This window comes from Mustelus asterias, unplaced genomic scaffold, assembly GCF_964213995.1.
Source record: "Mustelus asterias unplaced genomic scaffold, sMusAst1.hap1.1 HAP1_SCAFFOLD_35, whole genome shotgun sequence".
Taxonomy (NCBI): Eukaryota; Metazoa; Chordata; class Chondrichthyes; order Carcharhiniformes; family Triakidae; genus Mustelus; species Mustelus asterias.
Genome location: NW_027590117.1, coordinates 1,062,343 through 1,084,452, shown reverse-complemented (window position 1 = coordinate 1,084,452; position 22,110 = coordinate 1,062,343). Strand labels below are relative to the sequence as shown.

Sequence of the window (22,110 nt, the reverse complement as noted above, 5' to 3'; positions counted from 1 at the left end):
CCTAATTCATCTTGCGAATGTGGTGAACGGCTGCAGGCCTTGAGGTGCAGGAAGAGCCACAGTGCTGCAAGGAATGGAGTTCCATGATTCTAACCCAGCGACAGTGAAGGAACAGAGGTTCTGGGAGGGAGGGGACGTGGTGAGAGCAAAGGTGTGTTAAATGGGACAGGAGCACTTTGCAGCCTTGTCAGACACAGATAAAGGAGATTATCAGTTGACAAAAGAAACAGAAGATAAATTAGCAGTGTTTTTTATGAAACATTCCATATCTCTCCTCACAGGAGAAACAGTGATTTGTGTTCACTTCCTTAAGTTATGTATCCAACAGTCACTGTTCACTCCTTTGGGCAAACTGAGTGATTGGTTTGTGGAACATCCGTTCAGTTTGCAAGTCTGACACCGAGTATCTGATCACCAGTCATTTTAATTCTCCATCTTGTTCTCACACTGACCTTTCTGTCTTCGACCGCCTGCAGTTTTCTAATGAGCCTCAATATAAGCTCATCTTTCCTTTGAGCACTTTACAGCCTTCCAGACTCAACACTCTGTTCAGCAGTTTGAGAGTGCAATCTGTGTCCCAATCTTACGCATTTCTTTGAATTTTAGACACATTTTAGTTTCAATACGAGAGCATTTACCTTAGCCTTATATCATCAACTCCTTTGTCATTTACTGTCTCCTGCACTCGATGATGCTTTGAAACCAGCAGAGAAATATTAATGCTGAATTCAGTCATAAGTAATGAGAGAGAGAGTTAATTAATATTCTGACAGCAGCGAAGCATTCAGCAATGAGTGACCACAATATGTTTGAGGCAGAGAAAGGTCACACAAATGCTCTAATTTTTACCTTATGTAAGGTTGATATGGACAGAATGAGCGGTAAGTTGAACATGTTAAATTGGAACAGGTGCTAACAGGCAAACACAAACAATCAGAGACTGAGAAAGAAACATATGGAACAATATGTTTCTAATACAATCCCAAAGAATGGAAATTTCACCTTCTCAATTCATGCCGATTTTCAGAACGAAATTTTATATTTTAAAGCAATGGTTAAGAAAGAATGCAGATTTATGTCCGAGTAATTATTAATTGTGCCTTTAATGTGATGCAGTCTCCGCTGTGCTGAAACTCTTGTCCCTCTCAATGATATATGTCACAGGGAAGATGCTGCTGTCTAAATAAGCATGGCGACGTACTGCAGGGTGAACTGGAGATTAGACACATTGCAGCTAATATGTACAAACTATTACTGTGAAATCATTGATCGTCTCTGCTTCCACCATCCTCAAAGGGACCATTACTCGCAGCGAAATACTGCTGCTGTGGACGTGCGACGGTGGTGTAGTGGTGAGGATGGCTGCTTTCCAAGCATTTGACTCAGGTTCGATTCCCGGCCATCGCATTGGTTTAATTTATTTACAACCTTATTCACAGCCTCATCTGGCCAGTGACCCGGTTTCAATTCAATCCTTGATTCACTGTCTGTGTGAAGTTTGCACATTCTCTTAGTGTCTGCGTGAGTTTCTTCAAAGATGTGCAGGTTTGGTGGATTGATCACGCTAGCTTGATGTCTTAGGATGTTTGGTTTGGGGGAAATATCGGGGTAATTACGTGGGGATAGTGCGGGATGCCCTGTCGGAGAGTTGGTGCAATCTCAATGGGCCGAATGCTTCCTTCTGAAGTGCGATGATCTTCTGACTTCTCTGCATCTTAAAACTTCAGTTTTCCAAATCCTTCTGCTCGCAGTTACTGTAACAATTGCCCCCTGTGTAATATAGTTCAATATTTTATACACTTTTACAGATCTCTCAGAGCACCACTCAATCCAGTTTGCTTCAATGGGAGGAACTCCGGATTCCCCAACCAAACCTTGCATCTAAGATCTCTCATCGCTTGGTCCAATCCAGTAAATCTCATTGACAACCACCCAAGGATCCTGATACACTTCTGAAAATATGGTATCTCGGCCTGGATGCAATCCTAAAGCAGCTGCAGTTAACCAGAGCTTTATAAAAATGGAGCATAGCTTCCCTGATTTTATACTCAGTGCCTCCACTTACGAAGCCAAGGATCCAAACCACTTTCCTAATGACTCATTCAAATTTCCTTTCACCTTCAAGGATCTCTCTGAACCTCAGGTCCCTCTGCACACTGTTTAGAACTGGACCATTCAGTTCCTATTGCATCTCCCCATCTCTTCTGTCAAATGCAACACTGTCCCTGAGTGTGGGATTAATAATGTGCCTCTGCGACAATGTCAGTGAGAGCTGAGACTGCAGCTTCTGTTTCTCCAAAATAATTTTTCTGGATAAAGCAGGCACGTACAAGGATTTCAGTCACTGAGACATTCACAAGCATTATATCAATGGGTTTGCTTGTGAGTAATAATGCCTCGATTTTCATGAAACTTTAATATTGTTCTCTGCTCTCCTCATTGGAAGCAGCTGGAGGCAGCCCTGAATCCCCTTGTTGACCTTCAGAGGTTCTGGGCGAGAAATGCGGCTTGAACACAGGGTAAATCCCCAATTCCAGTTTTCAACTTCCACTCCCTCCCCCTCACTCATTCCTTGCTTTGAAATCTCTCTGGATTATTATACTGTGAATTTCACTCATTCCCTAGCTTTGTTGAAACAGTTTCCTCTAACGTCATTCTAATATTTGTTATCCTGCAGGACGTTTTTGTTCGTGTTATGTAAGCAGGATGTGCTTTACCCTTCCCTGAGGCAATAGTGTGCTGTATGGGAATAAGCTCCACACATCTGAAGCAATTCCCTGCCAACCATTAAAATGTTTTTGATGAATTTGGCAAATTGATCATTTAATTCAGTTACAGAAATATACAGTCAAAAAGAAAGTTATAAAAAGCAAGCTTCACAGGTGTAAGGACATTCAAACACATCTGATTTGGGACCAGGAATAGGCTGTAAAGACTCCGGAAGCTGCGCTGATACTCAATATGATAATGACTGGTCTTCTATCTGAAGTCAACCTTCCAGTCCATGTAGACAACATCCACTGCCCTACCCCCATCAATCATCTTTGTCACTTCCTCGAAAAACTTGATCAAGTTCGTGAGACGTGACCTTCCCTTCACAAAACCATGTTGCCTCTCACTAATACATCCACTTATTTCCAAGTGGGAATAAATCCTGTCTCGAAGAATCCTCTCCAATAATTTCCCGACCACTGATGTAAGGCTCACCGACGTGTAATTACCTGGATTATTCTTGCTACCCTTCTTAAACATAGTTACAACATTGGCTATTCTCCAAACCTCTGGGACCTCCCCTGTAGCCACTGAGGGTACAATGATTTCTCTCAAGGCCCCAGCAATTTCTTCCCTTGCCTCTCTCAGTATTCTGGGGGATATCCCATCAGGCCCTGGGGACTTGTCTACTTTAATGTTTCTCAAGAACCCCAATACCTCCTCCTTTTTGATCTCTTCATGACTCAAACTATCTACACATCCTTTCCCAGACTCATCATCTACCAAGTCCTTCTCTTTGGTGAATACTGACGTAAAGTACTCATTTAATACCTGGCCCACTTCCTCTGGCTCCACGCGTCGATTCCCTCCCTTGTCCTTGAGTGGGCCCACCCTCTCCCTGGCTACCCTCTTGCTCTTTATATATGTATAAAAAGTCTTGGGATTTTCCTTAATCCTGCTGGCCAATGCCTTTTAGCCCTTCTTACTCCTTGCTTAAGTTTCTTTCTACTTTCCTTGTATTCTACAGTTGCTTAGTGTTTTCCCAGCCTCCTAGCTTTGACATATGCTTCCTTTTTCTCTTTGACTAGGCTCACAATATCTCTCATTACCCAAGGTTACCAAAACTTGTCATACTTATCCTTCATCCTTCCAGGAATGTGCCAGTCCTGAATTCCTATCAACTTACACTTGAAAGCCTTCCACATGCTAGATGTTGATTTGCCCTCAAACATCTGCCCCCAATCTACATTATTCAGTTCCTGCCTAATATTGTTGCAATTAGCCTTCCCCCAATTTAGCACCTTAACTTGAGGACTACACTTATCTTTATCGATCAGTACCTTAAAACTTACTGAATTGTGGTCACTGTTCCCGAACTGCTCCCCTACTGAAACATCGACCACCTGGGCGGGCTCATTCCCCAATACCAGGTCCAGTATGGCCCCTTCCCTAGTTGGACTATCTACTGTTTCAGGAAGCCCTCCTGGTTGCTCCTTACTAACTCTGCCCCTTCCACGCCCCTAGTGCTAAGTGAGTCCCAGTCAATATCGGGGAAATTAAAATCTCCCACCACAACAACCCTGTTACTTTTACACGTTGCCAAAATCTGCCTACGTACCTGTTCCTCAATCTCCCGCTGGCAGTTGGGTGGCCTATAGTAAACCCTCAAAATTATGACTACACCTTTCCTATTCCTGAGCTCTACCCATATTGCCTCGCTGTATGAGCCCTCCGAGGTGTCCTCCCGGAGTACAGCTGTGATATTCTATTTAACCAGTAGTTACATCCCCCTCTATCCTGCCTGAAACATCTGTATCCTGGAATGTTAAGCTGCCAATCCTGTCCTTCCCTTTACCAAGTCCCTGCATTGGCAACAACATCGTAGTTCCTAGTACTGATCCAAGCTCGAAGGTCATCTGCCTTACCTGTTACATTTCTCGCATTGAAACAAATGCACTTCAGTCCACCAAATCCTCTCTGATTTGCAATCCCACCCTGCCTGCTGTTTCTCTGAGTCTTACTGGCCCTACTCTCTGGTTCCCCTTCAGCTAATTCACCTTTGCTTTGGTTCCCACTCCTTTGCCAAACTAGTTTAAATCCTCCCGTGTGACACTAGCAAGCCCGGCCAGAATATTTGTGCCCTTCCAGTTTAGAATCAACCCGTCCTTCTTGTACAGGTCCCATCTGCCCCTGAAGAGACCCCAATGGTCCAGATATCTGAAACCCTCCCTCCTGCACCAGCTGTTTAGCCACGTGTTGAGCTGCACTATCTTCCTATTCCTAGCCTCACTAGCACGTGGCACAGGGAGTAATCCTGAGATTACAACCCGAAAGGTCCTGCTTTTTAACTTTCTACCAGCTCCCTAAACTGCTGCTGCAGGACCTCATCACTCTTCCTGCCTATGTTGTTAGTACCAATATGTACCACGACCTCTGGTTGTTCACCCTCTCCCTTCAGAATGTTTTCTGTCCGTTCAGGGACATCTTGGACCCTGGCACCTGGGAGGCAACATACCATCCTGGAGTCTATTTCATGTCCACAGAAACACCTATCTGCACCCCTAACTATAGAGTCCCCTATAACTATTGCTCTAATGCTCTTTGTCCCTCCCTGCTTACAACAGAGCCAGCCGGAGTACAACTGCTTTGGCTGTTGCTGCTGGTATCCCCTGATAGCCCATCTCCCCCAACAGTATCCAAAACGTTATACTTGTTAGAGAGGGGGATGACCACAGGGGATTCCTGCACTGACTGCCTGCCCTTTCTGGCAGTCACCCATCTATCAGCCAGCAATTTCGGTGTGACCACGTCTCTAAAGCTCCTATCTATGACACTTTCTGCCTCCTTCATGCTCCTAAGTGCATCCAACTGCTGCTTCAACATACCCAAGCATTCTGTAAGGAGCTGCAATTGGGTGCACGTCCTGCAGACATAGTCGTCCGAGATGCTGGAATTCATTCATTAGTTCAGAGACTTTTCTTCTATTTCAGCATTTTTTGTTCAGTATAAAGAAATTGAAGCCGAATTTTCTGGCCGAAAACATAATGTTAAAAATTGAAGTCCATTCTATTCAGCGGCAAATGTTGCGGTCAAACTGCATTTGTCGAGATGCTTTGAAATGCACGAGGATGTGGTTAAGGTTATAAAGACGTGACCAATATGATGCCCAGGAATTGGACTTGTGGAATTGGAATAGGACTTGTGAAAAAGTGGAACTTTTTCAAGGAACAAATACTGGATGTCCTTGATAGGTATGTCCCTGTCAGGCAGGGAGGAAATGGCCGAGTGAGGGAACCATGGTCACGAAAGAGGTAGAATGTCTTGTGAAAAGGAAGAGGGAAGCTTATGTAGGGATGAGGAAACAAGGTTCAGATGGCTCGATTGAGTGTTACAAGTTAGCAAGGAATGAGCTGAAAAAGGGGCTTAGGAGAGCAAGGAGGGGACACGAGAAGTCCTTGGCGGGTCGGATCAAGGAAAACCCCAAGGCTTTCTACTCTTATGTGAGGAATAAAAGAATGACCAGGGTGAGGTTAGGGCCGGTCAAGGACAGTAGTGGGAACTTGTGTATGGAGTCAGTAAAGATAGGCGAGGTGATGAATGAATACTTTTCTTCAGTGTTCACCAAGTAGCGGGGCCATGTTTTTGAGGAAGAGAAGGTGTTACAGGCTAATAGGCTGGAGGAAATAGATGTTCGGAGGGAGGATGTCCTGGCAGTTTTGAATAAACTGAAGGTCGATAAGTCTCCTGGGCCTGATGAAATGTATCCTAGGATTCTTTGGGAGGCAAGGGATGAGATTGCAGAGCCTTTGGCTTTGATCTTTGGGTCCTCGCTGTCCACGGGGATGGTGCCAGAGGACTGGAGAATGGCGAATGTTGTTCCTCTGTTTAAGAAAGGGAATAGAAATGACCCTGGTAATTATAGAATGGTTAGTCTTACTTCGGTGGTTGGTAAATTGATGGAAAAGGTCCTTAGGGATGGGATTTACGACCATTTAGAAAGATGCGGATTAATCCGGGATAGTCAGCACGGATTCGTGAAGGGCAAGTCGTGCCTCACAAATTTGATTGGATTTTTGAGGAAGTAACTAAGTGTGTTGATGAAGGTAGGGCAGTTGATGTCATGTACATGGATTTTAGTAAGGCGTTTGATAAGGTCCCCCATGGTCGGCTTATGACGAAAGTGAGAAGGTGTGGGATAGAGGGAAAGTTGGCCGATTGGATAGGTAACTGGCTGTCCGATCAGACAGCCAGAGGGTGGTGGTGGATGGAAAATTTTCAGATTGGAGGCAGGTTGCTAGCGAAGTGCCACAGGGATCAGTGCTTGGTCCTCTGCTCTTTGTGATTTTTATTAATGACTTAGAGGAGGGGGCTGAAGGGTGGATCAGTAAATTTGCTGATGACACCAAGATTGGTGGAGTAGTGGATGAGGTGGAGGGCTGTTGTGGGCTGCAAAGAGACATAGATCGGATGCAAAGCTGGGCTGAAAAATGGCAAATGGAGTTTAACCCTGATAAATGTGAGGTGATTTATTTTGGTAGGACTAATTTAAATGTGGATTACAGGGTCAAAGGTAGCGTTCTGAAGACTGTGGAGGAACAGAGAGATCTTGGGGTCCATATCCACAGATCTCTAAAGGTTGCCACTCAAGTGGATAGAGCTGTGAAGAAGGCCTGTGTGTTAGCTTTTATTAACAGGGGGTTGGAGTTTAAGAGCCGTGGGGTTATGCTGCAAGTGTACAGGACCTTGGTGAGACCACATTTGGAATATTGTGTGCAGTTCTGGTCACCTCACTATAAGAAGGATGTGGAAGCGCTGGAAAGAGTGAGGAGGAGATTTACCAGGATGCTGTCTGGTTTGGAGGGTAGGTCTTATGATGAAAGGTTGAGGGAGCTAGGGCTGTTCTCTCTGGAGTGGAGGAGGCTGAGGGGAGACTTAATAGAGGTTTATAAAATGATGAAGGGGATAGATAGAGTGAACGTTCAAAGACTTTCCTCGGGTGGATGGAGCTATTACAAGGGGGCATAACTATAGGGTTCGTGGTGGGAGATATAGGAAGGATATCAGAGGTAGGTTCTTTACGCAGAGAGTGGTTGGGGTGTGGAATGGACTGCCTGCAGTGATAGTGGAGTCAGACACTTTAGGAACAGTTAAGCGGTTATTGGATAGGCACATGGAGCGCACCAGGATGATAGGGAGTGGGATAGCTTGATCTTGGTTTCAGATAAAGCTCGGCACAACATCGTGGGCCGAAGGGCCTGTTCTGTGCTGTACTCTTCTATGTTCTATGGACCTGGATCAATTGCTTGGAAAGCAGCAATGCTAACCACTATACCATCATTGCTCACTCAGTCGAATCAATAATTATTTCCGTTAGTTATAATTACAGAACTACTTCAGTCACTGATACAAGGAGTGTCCATGCCACAGTTCGTAAACTAATCTTGGCTGGGGTTTTTTTCTGGACAGTTTAACTTACCTTTTTACTGTTGTTTCTGACTGAGAACACATTGATTAGCTCTGAGGCCTCTTCTTCCATTGAAACAAAGTTTACACTGAAATAATGTTGAAGCTGGATTTTCCGTTAGTAACCCATTGATAATGAGAATATTCAGTGAATTTCATTTTAGGAGTGACCCCCGTCTGTTGTGACCTGCGATAGCTAATTAAATAAGTCACCGCTGTGCTGGCCAGGAACTGACCATTAGTCAAATGCTCGCACAGTGACCACCATCGCTCACCTCACTCTGCCACCCCCTCTGTATTTACGGAATGAATACACAAGCAATGAAGCGACAAATAAATCAGAGATTAGAGAATCCTAGAACCGACATTCCAGTTCTGGGAGTTTTACATTTTCCGATAGATCGGGGTGAGCAGGGACGTGCAGTCAGAAAACATATGTCCGGGACATGGAATTTGATTAATATCATGTCTTACAATCATTTCAATCGGTAAGTAAGTTATTTCACTCCAATCCAAAAAGGTTCTGAATTAATCATTACCTTGTTGTACAACTCGCGTTCAGCCAGGAGATGGCAGCAGTGAACAATAATTGAGATTTCCCGTTTGTGTCCACACATCTGGACAGGAATGGAGCTGCTGCTGCTTGCGGAGCTGGCCAAGCAAGAGGCACAGATATTGACCAACTGCACCCGCTCCAAATAGATTCACAAAATTACTGAACAAAAAAAAACAAGTGCCACTGATCTTTTAAGAAGATATGACAGTCTCTCTGAAAGCATAATATCAACACTTATTCACAAATCAATTGCTGTAACTAATTCGATATGAACCATTTCACTGTCAGCCCTATTCATGGCCAGTTCTCTAACAGGCATTGACTGGTTAGAAGTTTTAATGTTATAGAGTCATAGAGGTTTACAGCATGGAAACAGGCCCTTTGGCCCAGCTTGTCCCTGCCACCCTTTTTTAAACCCCTGAGCTAATCCCAATTGCCTGCATTTGGCCCATGTAACTATCTAAATGCTTTTTAAAAGATAAAATTGTACCCGCCTCTACTACCACCTCTGACAGCTTGTTCCAGACACTCACCACCCTCTGTGTGAAAAAATTGCCCCCCTGGACACTTTTGTATCTTTCCCCTCTCACCTTAAACCTATGCCCTCTAGTTTTAGACCCCCCTACCTTTGGGAAAAGATATTGACTACCTACCTTGTCTCTCTGCCCCTCATTATTTTGTAGACCTCTATAAGGTCACCCCTCAGCCTCCTACGCTCAAAAAAGAAAAGTCCCGGTCTATTCAGCCTCTCCTTATAACTCAATCCATCAAGTCCCGGTAGCATCCGAGTAAATCTTTTTTGCACTCTTTCTAGTTTAATAACATCCTTTCTATAATAGGGTGACCAGAATTGCACACAGTATTCCAAGTGTGGCCTTACCAATGTCTTGCACAACTTCAACACGACGTCCCAACTCCTGTATTCAATGTTCAACAGAGAACAGTTTTCAATATTCTTAGAAACTGCTGCCCCGAAATTCATAGAATACCTACAGTACAGAAGGAGGCCATTCGGCCCATCGAGCCTGCGCCGACAACAATCCCATGCAGGCCCTATCCCCATAACCCCACGTATGCAACATGCTCCTGACACGAAGGGGCAATTTAACATGATCATTCCACCTAACCTGGCACTAATTTTCATGGCTGACCTGCCGATTCTGGACAGACAAAATCTGCCACTGGTGACACAAATGAAGCTGGTGCCTGCTTTGGAACTTCTGAAACCACATGTTTTCATGGTAACAAAATCCTGCCCAAAACTGGTGTCTTGATTTGAATCGATTGCCAGCTCGAGTTTCCCATTTGGATGAGTAATACGGAATCGTATTCACCCCTCAAACAAACAAACAAAGAACAATACAGCACACGAACGGGCCCTTTGGATTTCCAAACCCGGCTCCCTGGTCCAAACTAGACCTTTGGATCCCTCCATTCCCACTCCGTTCATGTGGCTATCGAGATAAGTCTTAAACGTCCCCAGTGTGTCTGCCTCCACCACCTTGCCCGGCAGCGCATTCCAGGCCCCCACCACCCTCTGTGTAAAATACGTTCTTCTGATATCTGTGTTAAGCCTCCCCCCCTCCCCCATCACCTTGAACTCTGTGATGAACTCCGAAAATGAAATTCACTGAATATTCCCATTATTAATGACACTCTTGAACTCTGAGTCGAAACTTCACCTCGGTTCGTGAATCTCAAAATAAGTCATCAGTTCATTCTTAATAAGTGGGTCAACACGGACAGATAGTAAATGGATCTCCGACAAAGATGGGATGCGAACCCACGCCGACAGAGCACAATAGATTCGCAGTCCATCGCCTTCACCGCTCGGCTCCCACGTCAGGTGTTTGCTTTCTTTCAAACCAGCTCTTGTGTTCTTCACACCAGTAACCATATGTATATGATTGCACATAGAATCTAGTAATTTTATTTGCCATGATTGGGTCTTTTTCCTGTTATGCTTTTGCTCCTGAAGGAAATGTATAACTGTTACATTTTTTTCGTTTGCTCTTTTTGATATCTGACTGTCTCCGTTGCATTTTCTTAAAACGTATTACATTTCTAACTTTTACTTGTCCTGAGGAAAGGATGTTGGCTTGAAACATTAAACTTGAACAATTTTGTCTCCACAGGTGCTGACTTGTATACTTCCGAATTTGAATACGAAGTTCATATTTTCAGCATTCATTGGATATGGGCGATTTTCAGGACAACAAGATGGATTTGCAACGAAATCGCCGGCAGAATTACTACGGGTTTAAATATAATCACATGCACAATATTATTCAATGTAATGGTGGGAAGGGTAGCCCAGCGCGTGTGAATACAGTCCATTTCATTCAGAATGGTCCTCAGGACGCAGGCGCCATTAGGCTGCGCCCCCGCCCCCCCCCCCCCCCCCCCCCCCCCCCCCGGTGCGGTTCCCGGAAGCTGAATTGGGCCGCGCGGAGCAGCAGCAAAACCGAATCTCAGTGGCTCTCCAAGCCCGGATCAGAGCCTGCGGAGTGCGGCGAGGGAGCCTGGGGAGCGGATGGTGCAGCGGGGCCACCCTCACCGCCCCATATGGAATAGTGTGAGTGAGAGGAAACAGAGAGTCGTGGTTAAAGGTTGTTTCCTCAGACTGGAGGAAGTGGAGTTCCCCAGGGCTCGGTGTTAGGAGCCCTGCTCTTCCTGACATATATTAATGATGATGTGGAGATGCCGGCGTTGGACTGGGGTAAACACAGTAAGAGTGTGGCTTTTGCTACCAAATAAACCTGTTGGACTTTAACCTGGTGTTGTTAAACTTCTTAATATATTAATGACACACACCTTGGTGTACAGGACACAAGCTCAACATTTCCACACGCCACCAAACTTGGAGGCATTGGCAACTGTGAGGAGGAAAGTGGGAAACTTCAAAAGGACACAGGCAGCTTGGTGGGATGGGAGACAAGGCGACTCCTGGGGAGTATGTCCACTGTAAGAGTTTTAACAACACCAGGTTAAAGTCCAACAGGTTTATTTGGTAACAAATACCATTAGCTTTCGGAGCGCTGTGGAAAGCTAATGGTATTTGCTACCAAATGAACCTGTTGGACTTTAACCTGGTGTTGTTAAAACTCTTACTGTGTTCACCCCAGTCCAACGCCGGCATCTCCACATCATGAGTATGTCCACTCTCAGTGCCTGAGCAATGTGTTGGATAGAGCGCTTTCTGGGTGCAGAGAACTGTGTTTCATCATTCATGTCATGTGGGCTTCACTGGTATGGCCAGCATTTATTGCCCTAATTATCCTTGAACTGAGTGGCTTGTTAAACCATTTCACAGGTCATTCAAGAGTCAACCACATTGCTGTGTGTCTGGCGTCACGTGTAAACCAGAACAGTTCATGTGGGCAGATTTGCTTCCCTGTAGGGGCATCAGTGAATCAAATGGGTGGTTATGAGATGGTCATCATTAGACCTTCAATTCCAGATTTTTTTTGCGTTCAAATTTTACTCTCTACGGTGATGATATTTGGTCCCATTGCATTACACTGAATCACTAGTCCAGCGACAGTCCAACTACGCATTACCTCACCATGTGGAAACCGCGGCCACCATTAGCAGATATCAGTAAGTTTTATTGCAGGGTGATTGTCAGTGAGCTGAAACATGAACTCTGTTTCTCCTTCCACAGATGCTGCCTGCCTTGTGTATTTTTTGTGCACATGATTTCACTGGTGAATTATTGCAGCTCTTGCTCTGAAAACTGAGGCCAGAAATAGACAAATGCAGAACCATGTTTAATCAGAGTGGATGTTGGATGTGGCAGTCAGTTGCACACTTTCTGTGAAGGTAGGTTCTTGTTGGCTGATTTTGAACTGGAGCGTTGATGGAGGGAAAGCTGATGGGTTTAACCCTGAGTACGTTTGAGACCAGTAGCACTCAAACATTTCTCCTCATGGTTTGCCGTACAGTAACAGAGACTGACAGAATCATTGCACTCTCACATAAAATAAGTGATAGACAGGGAATCAGTTCTGCACTCATCTGCAGTGTCAAATTTGAGTTAATTCCACACTAAATACTGTAACAGAGACGAACAAACAGAGAGTTCGTTCCACATTGACATCAAATCAGAACATACAAAGCAGGAGCAGCAGAAGGCAATTTCTTCTTTAGGGTTATCCCACTATTCAGAAAGATCATGGTTGATGTGATAATGGCCTCAACTCCACTTTATTGTCTGCTCCATAACCCTTGATTCTCCTGTAAATCAAAACTCTTTCTAACTTAGGATGGAGTCTATTCAATACCAAAGATTAAGGACAGTTTAAGAGAAGAAATTCCTTCTCATCTCCATCTTAAGTGGGGCATACTTTATTTTTAAACTGTATCCTCAAGTTCTAATTTTGCCCTCAAATGAAAACATTCCTCTTAATATCTACCCTGTCCCCTCAGATTCTTCAATGTTTCAATATGATCATATCTCATTCTTCTCAACTTCTCTGAGATCGGCTCAACTTGATTAAACTTTCCTCATAAGTTGACTCCTTCATCTCAGCAATCGGATAAGTGAATCTTCACTGCCTCCAATACAAGTATTTCCCCCTTTAAATCAGAGAAAACCTTTAAACATGTAGAAGCAGCAATGTCATGTATTTGCAGCAACATTTCCCTACTTTTTTACTCCACAGATGTACTTATAATTACAGTTAGATCCTTCTGTACTGTAACATTCTGCTGTCTCTTTCTCTATTTAAATAATTTTCTGCCTTCCTATTCTTCCCTCTGAAGTGGAAAGCCTCACATTTTCCTAAATTTATCGTGGCTGCCAAATTTGTGTCCACTCACTTAACCTCTCTATATTCCCTTGCAGACTCTGTGTCCTCCTCACAACTTGCTTTCCCACCTATCTTTGTATTGTCTGAAAATTTGGCGATGGCCTGTCCCTTCATCTGAGTCATTAATATAGATTGTAAATAGCTGAGAACCTAGCACTGATCACTACGTCACTGATCTACTCGCTGTAGTTTGCTACGCTGACAGTGACCCACTTTCATACAGTAACAGAGACTGACAGACAAAGAGTTAGTTACGCACATTATTATTGATAGATAGGGAGTGAATTACACAGTCACATAGAGTAACAGAGATTGACACAGTGGTACTTCCAAACTAAAATACAGTGATGGTGATTAAAGGATAGAGAATTAATTCCACACACATACAGTAACACAGAGAGAGAGTTAATTACACATTCAGTTATACAAGCAGATCTGAAAACGGGTTAATGCTGCATTCATTCACAGTAACAAAGACTGACAGTTAATTCCATTCTCACACGCAATAACGGCGATGAACAGAGAGTTACTGTTCCACTCACATTCAGTGATAGTGAAAAACAAATACAGATTTAATGCCATCCTCACATTCACGAATGAACATGAACTGAAGTGATTCCAAACTGAAACACAGGAAAAGAGAATGGCTGACAGAATTAATTCCACACTCTCACACAGTAATAGATTGAGAGTGAGTTAATTCCACACTCTCATACAGTAATCGATTGAGAGAGAGTTAATTCCGATCGCGTTTTTCGAGGAAGTGACGAGGATGATTGATGAGGGTAGGGCAGTGGATGTTGTCTACATGGACTTCAGTAAGACCCTTGACAAGGGTGGTGCAGAAGGTGAAGTTGCATGGGATCAGAGATGAGTTGGCAAGGTGGATACAGAACTGGCTCGGTCATAGAAGTGGAGATGCCGGCATTGGACTGGGGTAAACACAGTAAGAAGTCTAACAACACCAGGTTAAAGTCCAACAGGTTTATTTGGTAGCAAACACAAAAATGTTTACTTCCAAATAAACCTGTTGGACTTTAACCTGGTGTTGTCAGACTTCTTACTTGGTCATAGAAGACAGAGAGTAGTAGTGGAAGGATGCATTTCTGAATGGAGGGCTGTGACAAGTGGAGTTCCTCAGGGATCAGTGATGGCACCTTTACTCTTTGTGATATATGTAAATGATTTGGAGGAAAATGTAACTGGTTTGATTAGTAAGTTTGCGGATGACACAAAGGTTGGTGGATTTGCGGATAGCAATGAGGACCATTAGAGGATACAGCAGGATATAGATCGGTTGCAGACGCGGGCAGAGAGATCGCAGATGGAGTTTAATCCGGACAAATGTGAGGTAATGTATTTTGGAAGGTCTAATACAGATAGGAAATATACAGTCAATGGCAGAACCTTAAGTGTATTGATAGGCAAAGGGTTCTGGGTGTACAGGTACACAGGTCACTGAAAGTGGCAACACAGGTTGAGAAGGTAGTCAGGAAGGCATACAGCGAACTTGCTTCGGATCATTGAGTTTAAAAATTGGCAGGTCATGTTGCAGCTTTATAGAACCTTAGTTAGGTCGCACTTGGAATGTAGTGTTCAGTTCTGGTCGCCACACTACCAGAAAGATGTGGAGGCTTTGGAGAGGGTACAGAAAAGATTTACCAGGATGTTGCCTGGTATGGGAGGGCATTAGCTATGAGGAGAGGTTGGAGAAACTTGGTTTAATCTCACTGGAACGATGGAGGTTGAGGGGCGACCTGATAGAAGTCTACAAGATTATTAGAGGCATGGATAGAGAAGATGATCAGAAGCCTTTTCCCAGGGTGGAAGAATCAATTATTAGGGTGCAGAGGTTTAAGGTGCGAGGGGCAAGGTGAAAGGAGATGTACAAGGCATGTTTTTTACACAGAGGGTGGTGGGTGCCTGGAAGCGCTGCCAGGAGAGATGGTGGAAGCAGAAACGATAGTGAGTTTTCAGGGCATCTGGACAAATACATTAATACGATGGGAATGGAGGGAAATGGTCCCTAGAAGGGTAAGAGGTTTTAGTTCAGTCGGGCAGCATGCTCGGTGCAGGCTTGGAGGGCCGAAAGGCTGTTCCTGTGCTTAATTTTTTTGTTGTTTGTTCTAATTCCGCACTGTCAGACAGTAATAGATTGAGAGATAGTTAATTCCACACTCTGACACAGTAATAGATTGAGAGAGAGTTGATTGAACACTCGCGCACACACAGTAATAGATTGAGAGTTAATTCCACACTCTCTCAGCACAAGATTGAGAGTTAATTGCAAACTCTCACACAGTAATAGATTGAGAAAGAGATTTAATTCCACACACACGTCCTGTGCAATAGATTGAGAGTTAATCCCAGCTCATACATAGCAAAAGATTGACGGACAGTTATTTCCACATTCGGACTCACAAATAGATTGACGGAGTGTTAATTCCACACTCTCTCAGTAATAGATTGAGAGAGAGTTAATTCCACACTGACGCACAGTAATAGATTGAGGGAGTGATAATTCCACACTCTCACACAGTAATAGATTGAGAGAGTTAATTCCACAGTCACTCAATGTAATAGATTGAGAGAGAGTTAATTCCACGCCGACACACAGTAATAGATTGAGAGAGAGTTAATTCCACGCCGACACACAGTAATAGATTGAGAGTTAATTCCACACCGACACACAGTAATAGATTGAGAAAGAGATTTAATTCCACACACACGTCCTGTGCAATAGATTGAGAGTTAATCCCAGCTCATACATAGCAAAAGATTGACGGACAGTTATTTCCACATTCGGACTCACAAATAGATTGACGGAGTGTTAATTCCACACTCTCTCAGTAATAGATTGAGAGAGAGTTAATTCCACACTGACGCACAGTAATAGATTGAGGGAGTGATAATTCCACACTCTCACACAGTAATAGATTGAGAGAGTTAATTCCACAGTCACTCAATGTAATAGATTGAGAGAGAGTTAATTCCACGCCGACACACAGTAATAGATTGAGAGAGAGTTAATTCCACGCCGACACACAGTAATAGATTGAGAGTTAATTCCACACCGACACACAGTAATAGATTGAGAGAGAGTTAATTCCACACCGACACACAGTAATAGATTGAGAGAGAGTTAATTCCACACCGACACACAGTAATAGATTGAGAGAGAGTTAATTCCACACCGACACACAGTAATAGATTGAGAGAGAGGTAATTCAACATTCACTCACTGTAATAGATTGCGAGAGAGTTAATTCGGCGCACACACACTCAGTAATAGATTGAGAGTGAGTTAATTCCACTCGTACAGTAATCGATTGAGAGTGAGTTAATTGCACGCTGACACACAGTAATCGATTGAGAGTTAATTCCACGCTGACACACAGTAATAGATTGAGAGAGAGTTCATTCTACACTCTCACACAGTAATAGATTGGGAGAGAGTTAATTCCACACTCTCGCACAGTAATAGATTGGAAGAGTCAATTCCACATTCTCACACACTAATAGATTGAGAGAGAGTTAATTCCGCAATGATTTGAGGGCCGAAGGGCCTGTTTCCTGTGCTGTACTGTTCTATGACACACAGCGATAGATTGAGAGTTAATTCCACACTCTCTCACAGTAATAGATTGAGAGAGAGTTAATTCCACACTGACACACAGTAATAGATTGAGAGAGAGTTAATTCCACACTGACACACAGTAATAGATTGAGAGAGAGTTAATTCCACACTCACACACTAATAGATTGAGAGAGAGTTAATTCGGCAATGATTTGAGGGCCGAAGGGCCTGTTTCCTGTGCTGTACTGTTCTATGACACACAGCGATAGATTGAGAGTTAATTCCACACTCTCTCACAGTAATAGATTGAGAGAGAGTTAATTCCACACTGACACACAGTAATAGATTGAGAGAGAGTTAATTCCACACTGACACACAGTAATAGATTGAGAGAGAGTTAATTCCACACTCACACAGTAATAGATTGAGAGAGAGTTAATTCCACACTCTCTCACAGTAATAGATTGAGAGAGAGTTAATTCCACACTGACACACAGTAATAGATTGAGAGAGAGTTAAATCCACTCTCGCACACAGTAATAGATTGAGAGAGAGTTAAATCCACTCTCGCACACAGTAATAGATTGAGAGAGAGCTAATTCCACACTCTCACACAGTAATAGATTGAGAGAGAGTTAATTCCACACTGACGCACAGTAATAGATTGAGAGAGAGTTAATTCCACATTCTCACACAGTAATAGATTGAGAGAGAGTTAATTCCACATTCTCACACAGTAATAGATTGAGAGAGAGTTAATTGCTCACGCACACACCCTAATAGATTGAGAGAAAGTTAATTCCACACTCTCACACACTAATAGATTGAGAGTGAATTCCACACTCGCACACAGTAATAAATTGAGAGAGAATTAATTCCACACTCTCTCACAGTAGATTGAGAGAGAGTTAATTCCACACTTGTGCGGTCATGGATTGAGAGTTAATTCCACACTCTCTCACAGTAAAAATTGAGAGAGTTAATACCACACTGACACACAGAAATGGATTGAGAGAGAGTTAGTTCCACAGACACACAGTAATATATTGAGGGAGAGTTAGTTCCACACTGTCACACACTGTAATAGATTGAGAGAGAATAGACAGGAAGAAATTTACTGCATTTCCACCCTGTAACACAGTAACTGACACTGACAGACAGAGAGTGAATTGTGCTCTCATGTTCCGATTGACTGATAGCGGGAATCAGTTAACTCCACATTCACATGCAGTAACAGAGATGGCCAGATAGAGAGTTAAATCCACACTCTCTCACTATAAAGGTTCTCATTTGAAGAATTCTTCTGACATGCTTCATACGGCATCTTCATTGTTTAATTATATTTTCTATCTTCCTTATCATCCAGCCCTGGCTTTGGTTCCCCTCCCTTTCACCCTCATAGGAATTTACCGAGTCTGGACCTGAAACATCTGAAAGATCACCCATTGTTCTGTTACAGTTTTTCATGTAAATTTTGGCTTCATTTAACCCTGGCTCAATCCCAGCTCCTCCCATTGAAGTTAGTCCACTTCCAATTGAGAATTTTTACTTCTGATTGTTGCACACTAATCTTAATCTTATGATACAATGATCACTCCACCCCAAGTGTTAACCCACAGACACTTGGTTCATGTGGCCAACCTTGGCTCACCCCATTCCCCAGCAGCAGACCCAGCAATGCCTCCTTCATCATTTGACCGAGAGCATTCTGCTCCAGGAAATTCTCTTGAACACACTTGAGATACACCAGATATACGAATTAGGAGCAGGAGTAGGGCATTCGGCCCCTTGGGCCTGTTCCTCCATTCAATCTGATCATGGTTTATCAGATTATCATGATTTATCAGAACCTCAAACCCACATTCCATTCTACCCCCGATAACCTTTCACCCCCTTGTTAATCAAGAATCAATTTACCTCTGCCTTCAATATAATTAAAGACTCGACTTCCACTTCCTTTGCAGGAAGAGAGTTCCAGAGACTCAGAGAAAACATTTCTCTTAATCTCTGTCTCAAATTACGGACAATTTACATTTCAACAGTGGCCTCTAGTTCCAAATTCTCGCCATCCATCTTGTCAATACCACTCAGGATCTTAAATGCGGAATTAACTGATTCCCGCTATCAGTCAATCTGTACATGAAAGCACAATTCACTCTCTATCTGTCAGTGTCAGTTACAGTTTTGCAGGGTGGAAATGCAGTAAATTTCTTCCTGTCTACTCTCTCACTTTTCTAAACTCTGGTGAATATAAATCTAACCTCTCCAACCTTTCCTCATAAGAAAGCCCGCTCATTCCTGGTATCATAAACCATCTCTGAACTGCTTTTAACATGTTTACATCTCTCCTTAGGTAAGGAGACCAGTACTGTACACAATACTCCAGACGTGGTCTCACCAATGTCCTGTTCAACTGAAGCATCAATTCCCTACAATTACTCACAAGCAATAACACTCTTATTTGCATTCCTAATTACTTGCTGCGCATCTGTATCAGCCTTTTCTGATTCATGCACTAGGACACCCAGAACCCTCTGCACCTCAGAGCTCTGCAATCTCCCACCATTTGGATAATGAGCTTTGTTTCTATTTCCTGTCAAAATGGACTGTTTCACATTCCCAAACATTATAGAATCATAGCATTTTATAAGCACAGAAGAAGGCCATTCAGCCTATTGTGTCTGCACCGGCTCCCCAGAGAGCTACCCAGCTCATCCCTTTCTTCAGCCCTATCCCTGTAGCCCTCTAAATTCATCACTTTCAAACATGTATCCAGCTCTCTTTTCAAACCTCCTGTGGAATCCGTCTCCACCACTCTCCCAGGCAGCGCATTCCAAATCCCAACTACTCTCTGAGTAAAGAGAGTTACTCTCTTTATTCTCTCTGTGGACAGCTGGAAGCAGTCTTTTCCCCCAGTTTTTGTGGCTATGACTCATCTTCATCCCCTCACCCTGCAGTATAAATATCTCCCACTTTCTATGCCTTGCAGCCTTGACAAAGGGTTGTCTGGACTCAAAACGTCAGCTCTTTTCTCTCCTTACAGATGCTGCCAGACCTGCTGCGATTTTCCAGCATTTTCTCTTTTGGTCGCTGAGTAAAGAGATTTCTCCTCATCTCACTCCCAGCTCTCTTGCTGACCTTCTTGAAATTGTGACCAAGGCATTTTATTCATACGTTAGGAACAAAAGGGTTGTCAGGGAAAAAATCGGATCTCTCGGGGGCAAAAGTGGGGAATTATGCTTGGAGCCCAAAGAAGTAGGGGAGATCCAAAATGAATACTTGGCATCGGTATTCACAAAGGAGAGGGATGTGTTGACTGGGAGTGTCTCGGAGGGGAGTGTTGACCCGTTAGAGAAAATCTCCATTACAAGGGAGGAAGTGTTAGGTTTTTTAGGGAATATAAAGTCTGACATATCCCCAGGGCCTGATGGAATCTATCCAAGGCTGCTCAGGGAGACGAGAGATGAAATAGCTGGGCCTCTGACCCAAATCTTTGTCTCATCACTGGACACAGGTGAGGTCCCAGAGGATTGGAGGATAGCTAATGTGGTCCCGTTATTTAAGAAGGGTAGGAAGAATAACCCGGGAAATTATAGGCTGGTGAGCTTGACGTCCGTGGTAGGGAAGTTGTTGGAGAGGATTCTTCGAGATAGGATGTATGCGCATTTAGAAAGGAATAAACTCATTAACGATAGTCAGCATGGTTTTGTGAGAGGGAGGTCATGCCTCAATAACCTGTTTTTTGAAGAAGTGACTAGAATGGTTGACGAGGGAAGGGCCGTGGATGTCGTCTATATGGACTTTAGCAAAGTGTTTGACAAAGTCCCTCATGGTAGGTTGGTGCAAAAGGTTGGATCTCATGGGATAGAGGGGGAGGTGGCAAGAGGGGCGGAGAACTGGCTTGGTCACAGAAGACAGAGGGTGGTAGTGGAAGGGTCTTTTTCCGGCTGGATGCCTGTGACTAATGGTCTTCCACAGGGCTTTGTATTGGGACCTCTGCTGTTTGTGATTTATATAAACGATCTGGAAGAAGGTGTAACTGGAGTGATCAGTAAGTTTGCGGACGACACGAAAATGGCTGGAGTTGCAGATAGTGAGGAACATTGTCAGAGGCTACAGAAGGATATAGATAGGCAGCAAATTTGGGCAAAGAAATGGCAGATGGAGTTCAATCCAGATAAATGCGAAGTGATGCATTTTGGTAGAACTAACGTAGGGGGGGAGCTATACGATAAATGGCAGAACCATAAAGGGTGGAGATACGCAGAGGGACCTGGGTGTGCAAGTCCACAGATCCTTGAAGGTGACGTCACAGGTGGAGAAGGTAGTGAATAAGGCATATGGCATGCTTGCCTTTATAGGACGGGGCATAGAGTATAAAAGTTGGGGTCTGATGTTGCAGTTGTATAGAACGTTGTTTTGGCGGCATTGGGAATACTGCGCCCAGTTCTGGTCGCCACAATACCAGAAGGACGTGGAGGCTTCAGAGAGAGTGCAGAGGAGGTTTATCAGGATGTTGCCTGGTATGGAAGGGCTTAGTTATGAGGAGAGATTGGGTAAACTGGGGTTGTTCTCACTGGAAAGACGGAGGATGAGGGTTGACCTAATAGAGGTGTATAAAATTATGAAAGGCATAGATAGGGTGAACGGTGGGAAGCTTTTTCCCAGATCGGTGGTGACGTTCACGAGGGGTCATAGGTTCAAGGTGAGGGAGAGGGGTGGGGAGAGGTTTAACACGGATATCAGAAGGACGTATTTTCCACAGAGGGTGGTGGGGGCCTGGAATGCGCTGCCAGGCAAGGTGGTGGAGGCGGACACATTGGGAACTTATCTAGATAGCCATATGAACGGAGTGGGAATGGAGGGATACAAAAGAATGGTCTAGTTTGGACCGGGAGCGGTGCGGGCTTGGAGGGCCGAAGGGCCTGTTCCTGTGCGGTATTGTTCTTTGTTCTTTGTGACTCCAAGTCACTGACATCCCAACTGGTGGA

General features: G+C 43.9%; 1 protein-coding gene and 1 long non-coding RNA gene across 2 annotated transcripts in view; one reads left to right on the top strand and one right to left on the bottom strand.

Annotated features, from left to right (window-relative positions):
* LOC144482320 (uncharacterized) overlaps positions 1-2,804 on the top strand; it is a 36,625-nt gene extending 33,821 nt beyond the window's left edge. Inside the window, exon 3 of the long non-coding RNA XR_013495936.1 lies at positions 1,809-2,804. This is a non-coding gene — a long non-coding RNA (uncharacterized LOC144482320). The remainder of the gene's footprint in view (positions 1-1,808) is intronic.
* LOC144482317 (uncharacterized) overlaps positions 1-22,110 on the bottom strand; it is a 474,174-nt gene that overhangs the window by 105,081 nt on the left and 346,983 nt on the right. The window lies entirely within an intron of this gene.